Here is a 9,452-nt window from a genome sequence, read left to right as displayed (position 1 = left end):
TGATGACTATTTAAATGCAACGAGTTAAATTGTAGGACTACGAGTTGAGCATGTTTCAGTGTCATACTTCGTCCGTTGGTCTAGGGGTATGATACTCGCTTCGGGTGTGAGTGGTCCCGGGTTCAAATCCCGGACGGACCCGAGTTTTTGCAGAGGTAATTTAGTGACTATTTAAATGCAACTAACTACAGGGTAGGCCTATGAGTTGAGCATGTTTTATTTCATACATGATCCGTTGGTCTAGGGGTATGATTCTCGCTTTGGGTGCGAGTGGTCCCGGGTTCAAATCCCGGACGGACCCGTGTTTTTGCAGAAGTAATTTGATGACTATTTAAATGCAACGAGTTAAATTGTAGGACTACGAGTTGAGCATGTTTCAGTGTCATACTTCGTCCGTTGGTCTAGGGGTATGATACTCGCTTCGGGTGTGAGTGGTCCCGGGTTCAAATCCCGGACGGACCCGAGTTTTTGCAGAGGTAATTTAGTGACTATTTAAATGCAACTAACTACAGGGTAGGCCTATGAGTTGAGCATGTTTTATTTCATACATGATCCGTTGGTCTAGGGGTATGATACTCGCTTTGGGTGCGAGTGGTCCCGGGTTCAAATCCCGGACGGACCCGTGTTTTTGCAGAAGTAATTTGGTGACTATTTAAAAGTAACTAGTTATATTGTAGGCCTACGAGTTGAGCATGTTTCAGTGTCATACATGGTCCGTGGGCCTAGGGGTATGATACTCGCTTCGGGTGTGAGTGGTCCCGGGTTCAAATCCCGGACGGACCCGAGTTTTTGCAGAGGTAATTTAGTGACTATTTAAATGCAACTAACTACAGGGTAGGCCTATGAGTTGAGCATGTTTTATTTCATACATGGTCCGTTGGTCTAGGGGTATGATACTCGCTTTGGGTGTGAGTGGTCCCGGGTTCAAATCCCGGACGGACCCGAGTTTTTGCAGAGGTAATTTAGTGACTATTTAAATGCAACTAGTTATATTGTAGGCCTACGAGTTGAGCATGTTTCAGTGTCATACATGGTCCGTTGGTCTAGGGGTATGGTACTCGCTTCGGGTGTGAGTGGTCCCGGGTTCAAATCCCGGACGGACCCGAGTTTTTGCAGAGGTAATTTAGTGACTATTTAAATGCAACTAACTACAGGGTAGGCCTATGAGTTGAGCATGTTTTATTTCATACATGGTCCGTTGGTCTAGGGGTATGATACTCGCTTTGGGTGCGAGTGGTCCCGGGTTCAAATCCCGGACGGACCCGTGTTTTTGCAGAAGTAATTTGGTGACTATTTAAAAGTAACTAGTTATATTGTAGGCCTACGAGTTGAGCATGTTTCAGTGTCATACATGGTCCGTGGGCCTAGGGGTATGATACTCGCTTCGGGTGTGAGTGGTCCCGGGTTCAAATCCCGGACGGACCCGAGTTTTTGCAGAGGTAATTTAGTGACTATTTAAATGCAACTAACTACAGGGTAGGCCTATGAGTTGAGCATGTTTTATTTCATACATGGTCCGTTGGTCTAGGGGTATGATACTCGCTTTGGGTGTGAGTGGTCCCGGGTTCAAATCCCGGACGGACCCGAGTTTTTGCAGAGGTAATTTAGTGACTATTTAAATGCAACTAGTTATATTGTAGGCCTACGAGTTGAGCATGTTTCAGTGTCATACATGGTCCGTTGGTCTAGGGGTATGGTACTCGCTTCGGGTGTGAGTGGTCCCGGGTTCAAATCCCGGACGGACCCGAGTTTTTGCAGAGGTAATTTAGTGACTATTTAAATGCAACCAACTACAGGGTAGGCCTATGAGTTGAGCATGTTTTGTTTCATACATGGTCCGTTGGTCTAGGGGTATGATACTCGCTTTGGGTGCGAGTGGTCCCGGGTTCAAATCCCGGACGGACCCGTGTTTTTGCAGAAGTAATTTGGTGACTATTTAAAAGTAACTAGTTATATTGTAGGCCTACGAGTTGAGCATGTTTCAGTGTCATACATGGTCCGTTGGTCTAGGGGTATGAGACTCGCTTCGGGTGTGAGTGGTCCCGGGTTCAAATCCCGGACGGACCCGAGTTTTTGCAGAGGTAATTTAGTGACTATTTAAATGCAACTAACTACAGGGTAGGCCTATGAGTTGAGCATGTTTTATTTCATACATGGTCCGTTGCTCTAGGGGTATGATACTCGCTTTGGGTGCGAGTGGTCCCGGGTTCAAATCCCGGACGGACCCGAGTTTTGCAGAAGTAATTTAGTGACTATTGAAATGTAACTAGTTAAATTGTAGGACTACGAGCTGAGCATGTTTCAAAGTCATACTTCGTCCGTTGGTCTAGGGGTATGATACTCGCTTCGGGTGTGAGTGGTCCCGGGTTCAAATCCCGGACGGACCTGTGTTTTTGCAGAAGTAATTTGATGACTATTTAAATGCAACGAGATAAATTGTAGGACTACGAGTTGAGCATGTTTCAGTGCCATACTTCGTCCGTTGGTCTAGGGGTATGATACTCGCTTCGGGTGTGAGTGGTCCCGGGTTCAAATCCCGGACGGACCCGAGTTTTTGCAGAAGTAATTTAGTGAATATTTAAATGCAAGTAACTACAGGGTAGGCCTATGAGTTGAGCATGTTTTATTTCATACATGGTCCGTTGGTCTAGGGGTATGATACTCGCTTTGGGTGCGAGTGGTTCCGGGTTCAAATCCCGGACGGACCCGAGTTTTTGCAGAAGTAATTTGGTGACTATTAAAATGCAACGAGTTAAATTGAAGGACTACGAGCTGAGCATGTTTCAGTGTCATACTTCGTCCGTTGGTCTAGGGGTATGATACTCGCTTCGGGTGTGAGTGGTCCCGGGTTCAAATCCCGGACGGACCCGAGTTTTTGCAGAGGTAATTTAGTGACTATTTAAATGCAACTAACTACAGGGTAGGCCTATGAGTTGAGCATGTTTTATTTCATACATGGTCCGTTGGTCTAGGGGTATGATACTCGCTTTGGGTGCGAGTGGTCCGGGGTTCAAATCCCGGACGGACCCGTGTTTCTGCAGAAGTAATTTGGTGACTATTTAAAAGTAACTAGTTAAATTGTAGGACTACGAGCTGAGCATGTTTCAGTGTCATACTTCGTCCGTTGTTCTAGGGGTATGATACTCTCTTCGGGTGTGAGTGGTCCCGGGTTCAAATCCCGGACGGACCCGAGTTTTTGCAGGTGTAATTTAGTGACTATTTAAATGCAACTAACTACAGGGTAGGCCTATGAGTTGAGCATGTTTTATTTCATACATGGTCCGTTGGTCTAGGGGTATGATACTCGCTTTGGGTGCGAGTGGTCCGGGGTTCAAATCCCGGACGGACCCGTGTTTCTGCAGAAGTAATTTGGTGACTATTTAAAAGTAACTAGTTAAATTGTAGGACTACGAGCTGAGCATGTTTCAGTGTCATACTTCGTCCGTTGTTCTAGGGGTATGATACTCTCTTCGGGTGTGAGTGGTCCCGGGTTCAAATCCCGGACGGACCCGAGTTTTTGCAGGGGTAATTTAGTGACTATTTAAATGCAACTAACTACAGGGTAGGCCTATGAGTTGAGCATGTTTTATTTCATACATGGTCCGTTGGTCTAGGGGTATGATACTCGCTTTGGGTGTGAGTGGTCCCGGGTTCAAATCCCGGACGGACCCGAGTTTTTGCAGAGGTAATTTAGTGACTATTTAAATGCAACTAGTTATATTGTAGGCCTAGGAGTTGAGAATGTTTCAGTGTCATACATGGTCCGTTGGTCTAGGGGTATGGTACTCGCTTCGGGTGTGAGTGGTCCCGGGTTCAAATCCCGGACGGACCCGAGTTTTTGCAGAGGTAATTTAGTGACTATTTAAATGCAACTAACTACAGGGTAGGCCTATGAGTTGAGCATGTTTTATTTCATACATGGTCCGTTGGTCTAGGGGTATGATACTCGCTTTGGGTGCGAGTGGTCCCGGGTTCAAATCCCGGACGGACCCGAGTTTTGCAGAAGTAATTTAGTGACTATTGAAATGTAACTAGTTAAATTGTAGGACTACGAGCTGAGCATGTTTCAGTGTCATACTTCGTCCGTTGGTCTAGGGGTATGATACTCGCTTCGGGTGTGAGTGGTCCCGGGTTCGAATCCCGGACGGACCCGAGTTTTTGCAGAGGTAATTTAGTGACTATTTAAATGCAACTAACTACAGGGTAGGCCTATGAGTTGAGCATGTTTTATTTCATACATCGTCCGTTGGTCTAGGGGTATGATACTCGCTTTGGGTGCGAGTGGTCCCGGGTTCAAATCTCGGACGGACCCGAGTTTTTGCAGAAGTAATTTGGTGACTATTCAAATGGAACGAGTTAAATTGAAGGACAACGAGCTGAGCATGTTTCAGTGTCATACTTCGTCCGTTGGTCTAGGGGTATGATACTCGCTTCGGGTGTGAGTGGTCCCAGGTTTAAATCCCGGACGGACCCGAGTTTTGCAGAGGTAATTTAGTGACTATTTAAATGCAACTAGTTATATTGTAGGCCTACGAGTTGAGAATGTTTCAGTGTCATACATGGTCCGTTGGTCTAGGGGTATGGTACTCGCTTCGGGTGTGAGTGGTCCCGGGTTCAAATCCCGGACGGACCCGAGTTTTTGCAGAGGTAATTTAGTGACTATTTAAATGCAACTAACTACAGGGTAGGCCTATGAGTTGAGCATGTTTTATTTCATACATGGTCCGTTGGTCTAGGGGTATGATACTCGCTTTGGGTGCGAGTGGTCCCGGGTTCAAATCCCGGACGGACCCGAGTTTTGCAGAAGTAATTTAGTGACTATTGAAATGTAACTAGTTAAATTGTAGGACTACGAGCTGAGCATGTTTCAGTGTCATACTTCGTCCGTTGGTCTAGGGGTATGATACTCGCTTCGGGTGTGAGTGGTCCCGGGTTCGAATCCCGGACGGACCCGAGTTTTTGCAGAGGTAATTTAGTGACTATTTAAATGCAACTAACTACAGGCTAGGCCTATGAGTTGAGCATGTTTTATTTCATACATGGTCCATTGGTCTAGGGGTATGATACTCGCTTTGGGTGTGAGTGGTCCCGGGTTCAAGTCCAGGACGGACCCGAGTTTTTGCAGAGGTAATTTAGTGACTATTTAAATGCAACTATTTATATTGTAGGCCTACGAGTTGAGCATGTTTCAGTGTCGTACATGGTCCGTTGGTCTAGGGGTATGATTCTCGCTTTGGGTGCGAGTGGTGCCGGGTTCAAATCCCGGACGGACCCGTGTTTTTGCAGAAGTAATTTGGTGACTATTCAAATGCAACGAGTTAAATTGAAGGACTACGAGCTGAGCATGTTTTATTTCATACATGGTCCGTTTGTCTAGGGGTATGATACTCGCTTCGGGTGTGAGTGGTCCCGGGTTCAAATCCCGGACGGACCCGAGTTTTTGCAGAGGTAATTTAGTGACAATTTAAATGCAACTAACTACAGGGTAGGCCTATGAGTTGAGCATGTTTTATTTCATACATGGTCCGTTGGTCTAGGGGTATGATACTCGCTTTGGGTGTGAGTGTTCCCGGGTTAAAATCCCGGACGGACCCGAGTTTTTGCAGAAGTAATTTGGTGACTATTCAAATGGAACGAGTTAAATTGAAGGACAACGAGCTGAGCATGTTTCAGTGTCATACTTCGTCCGTTGGTCTAGGGGTATGATACTCGCTTCGGGTGTGAGTGGTCCCGGGTTCAAATCCCGGACGGACCCGAGTTTTTGCAGAGGTAATTTAGTGACTATTTAAATGCAACTAGTTATATTGTAGGCCTACGAGTTGAGAATGTTTCAGTGTCATACATGGTCCGTTGGTCTAGGGGTATGGTACTCGCTTCGGGTGTGAGTGGTCCCGGGTTCAAATCCCGGACGGACCCGAGTTTTTGCAGAGGTAATTTAGTGACTATTTAAATGCAACTAACTACAGGGTAGGCCTATGAGTTGAGCATGTTTTATTTCATACATGGTCCGTTGGTCTAGGGGTATGATACTCGCTTTGGGTGCGAGTGGTCCCGGGTTCAAATCCCGGACGGACCCGAGTTTTGCAGAAGTAATTTAGTGACTATTGAAATGTAACTAGTTAAATTGTAGGACTACGAGCTGAGCATGTTTCAGTGTCATACTTCGTCCGTTGGTCTAGGGGTATGATACTCGCTTCGGGTGTGAGTGGTCCCGGGTTCGAATCCCGGACGGACCCGAGTTTTTGCAGAGGTAATTTAGTGACTATTTAAATGCAACTAACTACAGGCTAGGCCTATGAGTTGAGCATGTTTTATTTCATACATGGTCCATTGGTCTAGGGGTATGATACTCGCTTCGGGTGTGAGTGGTCCCGGGTTCAAATCCCGGACGGACCCGAGTTTTTGCAGAGGTAATTTAGTGACTATTTAAATGCAACTAGTTATATTGTAGGCCTACGAGTTGAGAATGTTTCAGTGTCATACATGGTCCGTTGGTCTAGGGGTATGGTACTCGCTTCGGGTGTGAGTGGTCCCGGGTTCAAATCCCGGACGGACCCGAGTTTTTGCAGAGGTAATTTAGTGACTATTTAAATGCAACTAACTACAGGGTAGGCCTATGAGTTTAGCATGTTTTATTTCATACATGGTCCGTTGGTCTAGGGGTATGATACTCGCTTTGGGTGCGAGTGGTCCCGGGTTCAAATCCCGGAAGGACCCGAGTTTTGCAGAAGTAATTTAGTGACTATTGAAATGTAACTAGTTAAATTGTAGGACTACGAGCTGAGCATGTTTCAGTGTCATACTTCGTCCGTTGGTCTAGGGGTATGATACTCGCTTCGGGTGTGAGTGGTCCCGGGTTCGAATCCCGGACGGACCCGAGTTTTTGCAGAGGTAATTTAGTGACTATTTAAATGCAACTAACTACAGGGTAGGCCTATGAGTTGAGCATGTTTTATTTCATACATCGTCCGTTGGTCTAGGGGTATGATACTCGCTTTGGGTGCGAGTGGTCCCGGGTTCAAATCTCGGACGGACCCGAGTTTTTGCACAAGTAATTTGGTGACTATTCAAATGGAACGAGTTAAATTGAAGGACAACGAGCTGAGCATGTTTCAGTGTCATACTTCGTCCGTTGGTCTAGGGGTATGATACTCGCTTCGGGTGTGAGTGGTCCCGGGTTTAAATCCCGGACGGACCCGAGTTTTTGCAGAGGTAATTTAGTGACTATTTAAATGCAACTAGTTATATTGTAGGCCTACGAGTTGAGAATGTTTCAGTGTCATACATGGTCCGTTGGTCTAGGGGTATGGTACTCGCTTCGGGTGTGAGTGGTCCCGGGTTCAAATCCCGGACGGACCCGAGTTTTGCAGAAGTAATTTAGTGACTATTGAAATGTAACTAGTTAAATTGTAGGACTACGAGCTGAGCATGTTTCAGTGTCATACTTCGTCCGTTGGTCTAGGGGTATGATACTCGCTTCGGGTGTGAGTGGTCCCGGGTTCGAATCCCGGACGGACCCGAGTTTTTGCAGAGGTAATTTAGTGACTATTTAAATGCAACTAACTACAGGCTAGGCCTATGAGTTGAGCATGTTTTATTTCATACATGGTCCATTGGTCTAGGGGTATGATACTCGCTTTGGGTGTGAGTGGTCCCGGGTTCAAGTCCAGGACGGACCCGAGTTTTTGCAGAGGTAATTTAGTGACTATTCAAATGCAACGAGTTAAATTGAAGGACTACGAGCTGAGCATGTTTTATTTCATACATGGTCCGTTTGTCTAGGGGTATGATACTCGCTTCGGGTGTGAGTGGTCCCGGGTTCAAATCCCGGACGGACCCGAGTTTTTGCAGAGGTAATTTAGTGACAATTTAAATGCAACTAACTACAGGGTAGGCCTATGAGTTGAGCATGTTTTATTTCATACATGGTCCGTTGGTCTAGGGGTATGATACTCGCTTTGGGTGTGAGTGTTCCCGGGTTAAAATCCCGGACGGACCCGAGTTTTAGCAGAAGTAATTTGGTGACTATTCAAATGGAACGAGTTAAATTGAAGGACAACGAGCTGAGCATGTTTCAGTGTCATACTTCGTCCGTTGGTCTAGGGGTATGATACTCGCTTCGGGTGTGAGTGGTCCCGGGTTCAAATCCCGGACGGACCCGAGTTTTTGCAGAGGTAATTTAGTGACTATTTAAATGCAACTAGTTATATTGTAGGCCTACGAGTTGAGAATGTTTCAGTGTCATACATGGTCCGTTGGTCTAGGGGTATGGTACTCGCTTCGGGTGTGAGTGGTCCCGGGTTCAAATCCCGGACGGACCCGAGTTTTTGCAGAGGTAATTTAGTGACTATTTAAATGCAACTAACTACAGGGTAGGCCTATGAGTTGAGCATGTTTTATTTCATACATGGTCCGTTGGTCTAGGGGTATGATACTCGCTTTGGGTGCGAGTGGTCCCGGGTTCAAATCCCGGACGGACCCGAGTTTTGCAGAAGTAATTTAGTGACTATTGAAATGTAACTAGTTAAATTGTAGGACTACGAGCTGAGCATGTTTCAGTGTCATACTTCGTCCGTTGGTCTAGGGGTATGATACTCGCTTCGGGTGTGAGTGGTCCCGGGTTCGAATCCCGGACGGACCCGAGTTTTTGCAGAGGTAATTTAGTGACTATTTAAATGCAACTAACTACAGGCTAGGCCTATGAGTTGAGCATGTTTTATTTCATACATGGTCCATTGGTCTAGGGGTATGATACTCGCTTCGGGTGTGAGTGGTCCCGGGTTCAAATCCCGGACGGACCCGAGTTTTTGCAGAGGTAATTTAGTGACTATTTAAATGCAACTAGTTATATTGTAGGCCTACGAGTTGAGAATGTTTCAGTGTCATACATGGTCCGTTGGTCTAGGGGTATGGTACTCGCTTCGGGTGTGAGTGGTCCCGGGTTCAAATCCCGGACGGACCCGAGTTTTTGCAGAGGTAATTTAGTGACTATTTAAATGCAACTAACTACAGGGTAGGCCTATGAGTTGAGCATGTTTTATTTCATACATGGTCCGTTGGTCTAGGGGTATGATACTCGCTTTGGGTGCGAGTGGTCCCGGGTTCAAATCCCGGAAGGACCCGAGTTTTGCAGAAGTAATTTAGTGACTATTGAAATGTAACTAGTTAAATTGTAGGACTACGAGCTGAGCATGTTTCAGTGTCATACTTCGTCCGTTGGTCTAGGGGTATGATACTCGCTTCGGGTGTGAGTGGTCCCGGGTTCGAATCCCGGACGGACCCGAGTTTTTGCAGAGGTAATTTAGTGACTATTTAAATGCAACTAACTACAGGGTAGGCCTATGAGTTGAGCATGTTTTATTTCATACATCGTCCGTTGGTCTAGGGGTATGATACTCGCTTTGGGTGCGAGTGGTCCCGGGTTCAAATCTCGGACGGACCCGAGTTTTTGC

At 46.2% G+C, this 9,452-nt stretch overlaps 40 non-coding genes across 40 annotated transcripts; all 40 read left to right on the top strand.

Annotated features, from left to right (window-relative positions):
* Window positions 1–69: 69 nt before the first annotated feature.
* Window positions 70–143, top strand: TRNAP-CGG (transfer RNA proline (anticodon CGG)). Its single transcript has one exon. It is a non-coding gene; the product is annotated as a tRNA-Pro (tRNA).
* Window positions 144–390: 247 nt separating this feature from the next.
* TRNAP-CGG (transfer RNA proline (anticodon CGG)) lies at window positions 391–464 on the top strand. The gene has a single exon. It is a non-coding gene; the product is annotated as a tRNA-Pro (tRNA).
* Window positions 465–871: 407 nt separating this feature from the next.
* Window positions 872–943, top strand: TRNAP-UGG (transfer RNA proline (anticodon UGG)). The gene has a single exon. It is a non-coding gene; the product is annotated as a tRNA-Pro (tRNA).
* An 89-nt stretch (window positions 944–1,032) lies between these two features.
* On the top strand, window positions 1,033–1,104 carry TRNAP-CGG (transfer RNA proline (anticodon CGG)). Its single transcript has one exon. It is a non-coding gene; the product is annotated as a tRNA-Pro (tRNA).
* Window positions 1,105–1,192: 88 nt separating this feature from the next.
* On the top strand, window positions 1,193–1,264 carry TRNAP-UGG (transfer RNA proline (anticodon UGG)). Its single transcript has one exon. It is a non-coding gene; the product is annotated as a tRNA-Pro (tRNA).
* A 249-nt stretch (window positions 1,265–1,513) lies between these two features.
* On the top strand, window positions 1,514–1,585 carry TRNAP-UGG (transfer RNA proline (anticodon UGG)). Its single transcript has one exon. It is a non-coding gene; the product is annotated as a tRNA-Pro (tRNA).
* An 89-nt stretch (window positions 1,586–1,674) lies between these two features.
* Window positions 1,675–1,746, top strand: TRNAP-CGG (transfer RNA proline (anticodon CGG)). Its single transcript has one exon. It is a non-coding gene; the product is annotated as a tRNA-Pro (tRNA).
* An 88-nt stretch (window positions 1,747–1,834) lies between these two features.
* TRNAP-UGG (transfer RNA proline (anticodon UGG)) lies at window positions 1,835–1,906 on the top strand. The gene has a single exon. It is a non-coding gene; the product is annotated as a tRNA-Pro (tRNA).
* Window positions 1,907–1,995: 89 nt separating this feature from the next.
* On the top strand, window positions 1,996–2,067 carry TRNAP-CGG (transfer RNA proline (anticodon CGG)). Its single transcript has one exon. It is a non-coding gene; the product is annotated as a tRNA-Pro (tRNA).
* Window positions 2,068–2,155: 88 nt separating this feature from the next.
* On the top strand, window positions 2,156–2,227 carry TRNAP-UGG (transfer RNA proline (anticodon UGG)). Its single transcript has one exon. It is a non-coding gene; the product is annotated as a tRNA-Pro (tRNA).
* An 88-nt stretch (window positions 2,228–2,315) lies between these two features.
* TRNAP-CGG (transfer RNA proline (anticodon CGG)) lies at window positions 2,316–2,387 on the top strand. Its single transcript has one exon. It is a non-coding gene; the product is annotated as a tRNA-Pro (tRNA).
* An 89-nt stretch (window positions 2,388–2,476) lies between these two features.
* Window positions 2,477–2,550, top strand: TRNAP-CGG (transfer RNA proline (anticodon CGG)). The gene has a single exon. It is a non-coding gene; the product is annotated as a tRNA-Pro (tRNA).
* Window positions 2,551–2,636: 86 nt separating this feature from the next.
* On the top strand, window positions 2,637–2,708 carry TRNAP-UGG (transfer RNA proline (anticodon UGG)). The gene has a single exon. It is a non-coding gene; the product is annotated as a tRNA-Pro (tRNA).
* An 89-nt stretch (window positions 2,709–2,797) lies between these two features.
* Window positions 2,798–2,871, top strand: TRNAP-CGG (transfer RNA proline (anticodon CGG)). The gene has a single exon. It is a non-coding gene; the product is annotated as a tRNA-Pro (tRNA).
* A 728-nt stretch (window positions 2,872–3,599) lies between these two features.
* Window positions 3,600–3,671, top strand: TRNAP-UGG (transfer RNA proline (anticodon UGG)). Its single transcript has one exon. It is a non-coding gene; the product is annotated as a tRNA-Pro (tRNA).
* An 89-nt stretch (window positions 3,672–3,760) lies between these two features.
* Window positions 3,761–3,832, top strand: TRNAP-CGG (transfer RNA proline (anticodon CGG)). Its single transcript has one exon. It is a non-coding gene; the product is annotated as a tRNA-Pro (tRNA).
* An 88-nt stretch (window positions 3,833–3,920) lies between these two features.
* Window positions 3,921–3,992, top strand: TRNAP-UGG (transfer RNA proline (anticodon UGG)). Its single transcript has one exon. It is a non-coding gene; the product is annotated as a tRNA-Pro (tRNA).
* Window positions 3,993–4,080: 88 nt separating this feature from the next.
* Window positions 4,081–4,154, top strand: TRNAP-CGG (transfer RNA proline (anticodon CGG)). Its single transcript has one exon. It is a non-coding gene; the product is annotated as a tRNA-Pro (tRNA).
* Window positions 4,155–4,561: 407 nt separating this feature from the next.
* On the top strand, window positions 4,562–4,633 carry TRNAP-CGG (transfer RNA proline (anticodon CGG)). Its single transcript has one exon. It is a non-coding gene; the product is annotated as a tRNA-Pro (tRNA).
* An 88-nt stretch (window positions 4,634–4,721) lies between these two features.
* TRNAP-UGG (transfer RNA proline (anticodon UGG)) lies at window positions 4,722–4,793 on the top strand. The gene has a single exon. It is a non-coding gene; the product is annotated as a tRNA-Pro (tRNA).
* Window positions 4,794–4,881: 88 nt separating this feature from the next.
* On the top strand, window positions 4,882–4,955 carry TRNAP-CGG (transfer RNA proline (anticodon CGG)). The gene has a single exon. It is a non-coding gene; the product is annotated as a tRNA-Pro (tRNA).
* A 247-nt stretch (window positions 4,956–5,202) lies between these two features.
* Window positions 5,203–5,274, top strand: TRNAP-UGG (transfer RNA proline (anticodon UGG)). The gene has a single exon. It is a non-coding gene; the product is annotated as a tRNA-Pro (tRNA).
* An 88-nt stretch (window positions 5,275–5,362) lies between these two features.
* Window positions 5,363–5,434, top strand: TRNAP-CGG (transfer RNA proline (anticodon CGG)). The gene has a single exon. It is a non-coding gene; the product is annotated as a tRNA-Pro (tRNA).
* A 249-nt stretch (window positions 5,435–5,683) lies between these two features.
* TRNAP-CGG (transfer RNA proline (anticodon CGG)) lies at window positions 5,684–5,757 on the top strand. Its single transcript has one exon. It is a non-coding gene; the product is annotated as a tRNA-Pro (tRNA).
* An 87-nt stretch (window positions 5,758–5,844) lies between these two features.
* Window positions 5,845–5,916, top strand: TRNAP-CGG (transfer RNA proline (anticodon CGG)). The gene has a single exon. It is a non-coding gene; the product is annotated as a tRNA-Pro (tRNA).
* An 88-nt stretch (window positions 5,917–6,004) lies between these two features.
* Window positions 6,005–6,076, top strand: TRNAP-UGG (transfer RNA proline (anticodon UGG)). Its single transcript has one exon. It is a non-coding gene; the product is annotated as a tRNA-Pro (tRNA).
* Window positions 6,077–6,164: 88 nt separating this feature from the next.
* Window positions 6,165–6,238, top strand: TRNAP-CGG (transfer RNA proline (anticodon CGG)). The gene has a single exon. It is a non-coding gene; the product is annotated as a tRNA-Pro (tRNA).
* An 86-nt stretch (window positions 6,239–6,324) lies between these two features.
* On the top strand, window positions 6,325–6,396 carry TRNAP-CGG (transfer RNA proline (anticodon CGG)). The gene has a single exon. It is a non-coding gene; the product is annotated as a tRNA-Pro (tRNA).
* Window positions 6,397–6,485: 89 nt separating this feature from the next.
* On the top strand, window positions 6,486–6,557 carry TRNAP-CGG (transfer RNA proline (anticodon CGG)). The gene has a single exon. It is a non-coding gene; the product is annotated as a tRNA-Pro (tRNA).
* A 248-nt stretch (window positions 6,558–6,805) lies between these two features.
* Window positions 6,806–6,879, top strand: TRNAP-CGG (transfer RNA proline (anticodon CGG)). Its single transcript has one exon. It is a non-coding gene; the product is annotated as a tRNA-Pro (tRNA).
* A 408-nt stretch (window positions 6,880–7,287) lies between these two features.
* TRNAP-CGG (transfer RNA proline (anticodon CGG)) lies at window positions 7,288–7,359 on the top strand. Its single transcript has one exon. It is a non-coding gene; the product is annotated as a tRNA-Pro (tRNA).
* An 88-nt stretch (window positions 7,360–7,447) lies between these two features.
* Window positions 7,448–7,521, top strand: TRNAP-CGG (transfer RNA proline (anticodon CGG)). Its single transcript has one exon. It is a non-coding gene; the product is annotated as a tRNA-Pro (tRNA).
* A 246-nt stretch (window positions 7,522–7,767) lies between these two features.
* Window positions 7,768–7,839, top strand: TRNAP-CGG (transfer RNA proline (anticodon CGG)). The gene has a single exon. It is a non-coding gene; the product is annotated as a tRNA-Pro (tRNA).
* Window positions 7,840–8,088: 249 nt separating this feature from the next.
* Window positions 8,089–8,162, top strand: TRNAP-CGG (transfer RNA proline (anticodon CGG)). The gene has a single exon. It is a non-coding gene; the product is annotated as a tRNA-Pro (tRNA).
* An 87-nt stretch (window positions 8,163–8,249) lies between these two features.
* TRNAP-CGG (transfer RNA proline (anticodon CGG)) lies at window positions 8,250–8,321 on the top strand. The gene has a single exon. It is a non-coding gene; the product is annotated as a tRNA-Pro (tRNA).
* An 88-nt stretch (window positions 8,322–8,409) lies between these two features.
* Window positions 8,410–8,481, top strand: TRNAP-UGG (transfer RNA proline (anticodon UGG)). The gene has a single exon. It is a non-coding gene; the product is annotated as a tRNA-Pro (tRNA).
* Window positions 8,482–8,569: 88 nt separating this feature from the next.
* Window positions 8,570–8,643, top strand: TRNAP-CGG (transfer RNA proline (anticodon CGG)). Its single transcript has one exon. It is a non-coding gene; the product is annotated as a tRNA-Pro (tRNA).
* An 86-nt stretch (window positions 8,644–8,729) lies between these two features.
* TRNAP-CGG (transfer RNA proline (anticodon CGG)) lies at window positions 8,730–8,801 on the top strand. Its single transcript has one exon. It is a non-coding gene; the product is annotated as a tRNA-Pro (tRNA).
* An 89-nt stretch (window positions 8,802–8,890) lies between these two features.
* TRNAP-CGG (transfer RNA proline (anticodon CGG)) lies at window positions 8,891–8,962 on the top strand. The gene has a single exon. It is a non-coding gene; the product is annotated as a tRNA-Pro (tRNA).
* A 248-nt stretch (window positions 8,963–9,210) lies between these two features.
* On the top strand, window positions 9,211–9,284 carry TRNAP-CGG (transfer RNA proline (anticodon CGG)). Its single transcript has one exon. It is a non-coding gene; the product is annotated as a tRNA-Pro (tRNA).
* Window positions 9,285–9,452: the final 168 nt, after the last annotated feature.

This window comes from Phalangium opilio, unplaced genomic scaffold (genome assembly GCF_054372755.1).
Source record: "Phalangium opilio isolate 3A_F unplaced genomic scaffold, DU_Popi_V2 ptg000487l_1, whole genome shotgun sequence".
Taxonomy (NCBI): domain Eukaryota; kingdom Metazoa; phylum Arthropoda; class Arachnida; order Opiliones; family Phalangiidae; genus Phalangium; species Phalangium opilio.
The sequence above is the reverse complement of the archived record's forward strand: the minus strand, read 5'-3'. Positions and strand labels throughout refer to the sequence as shown.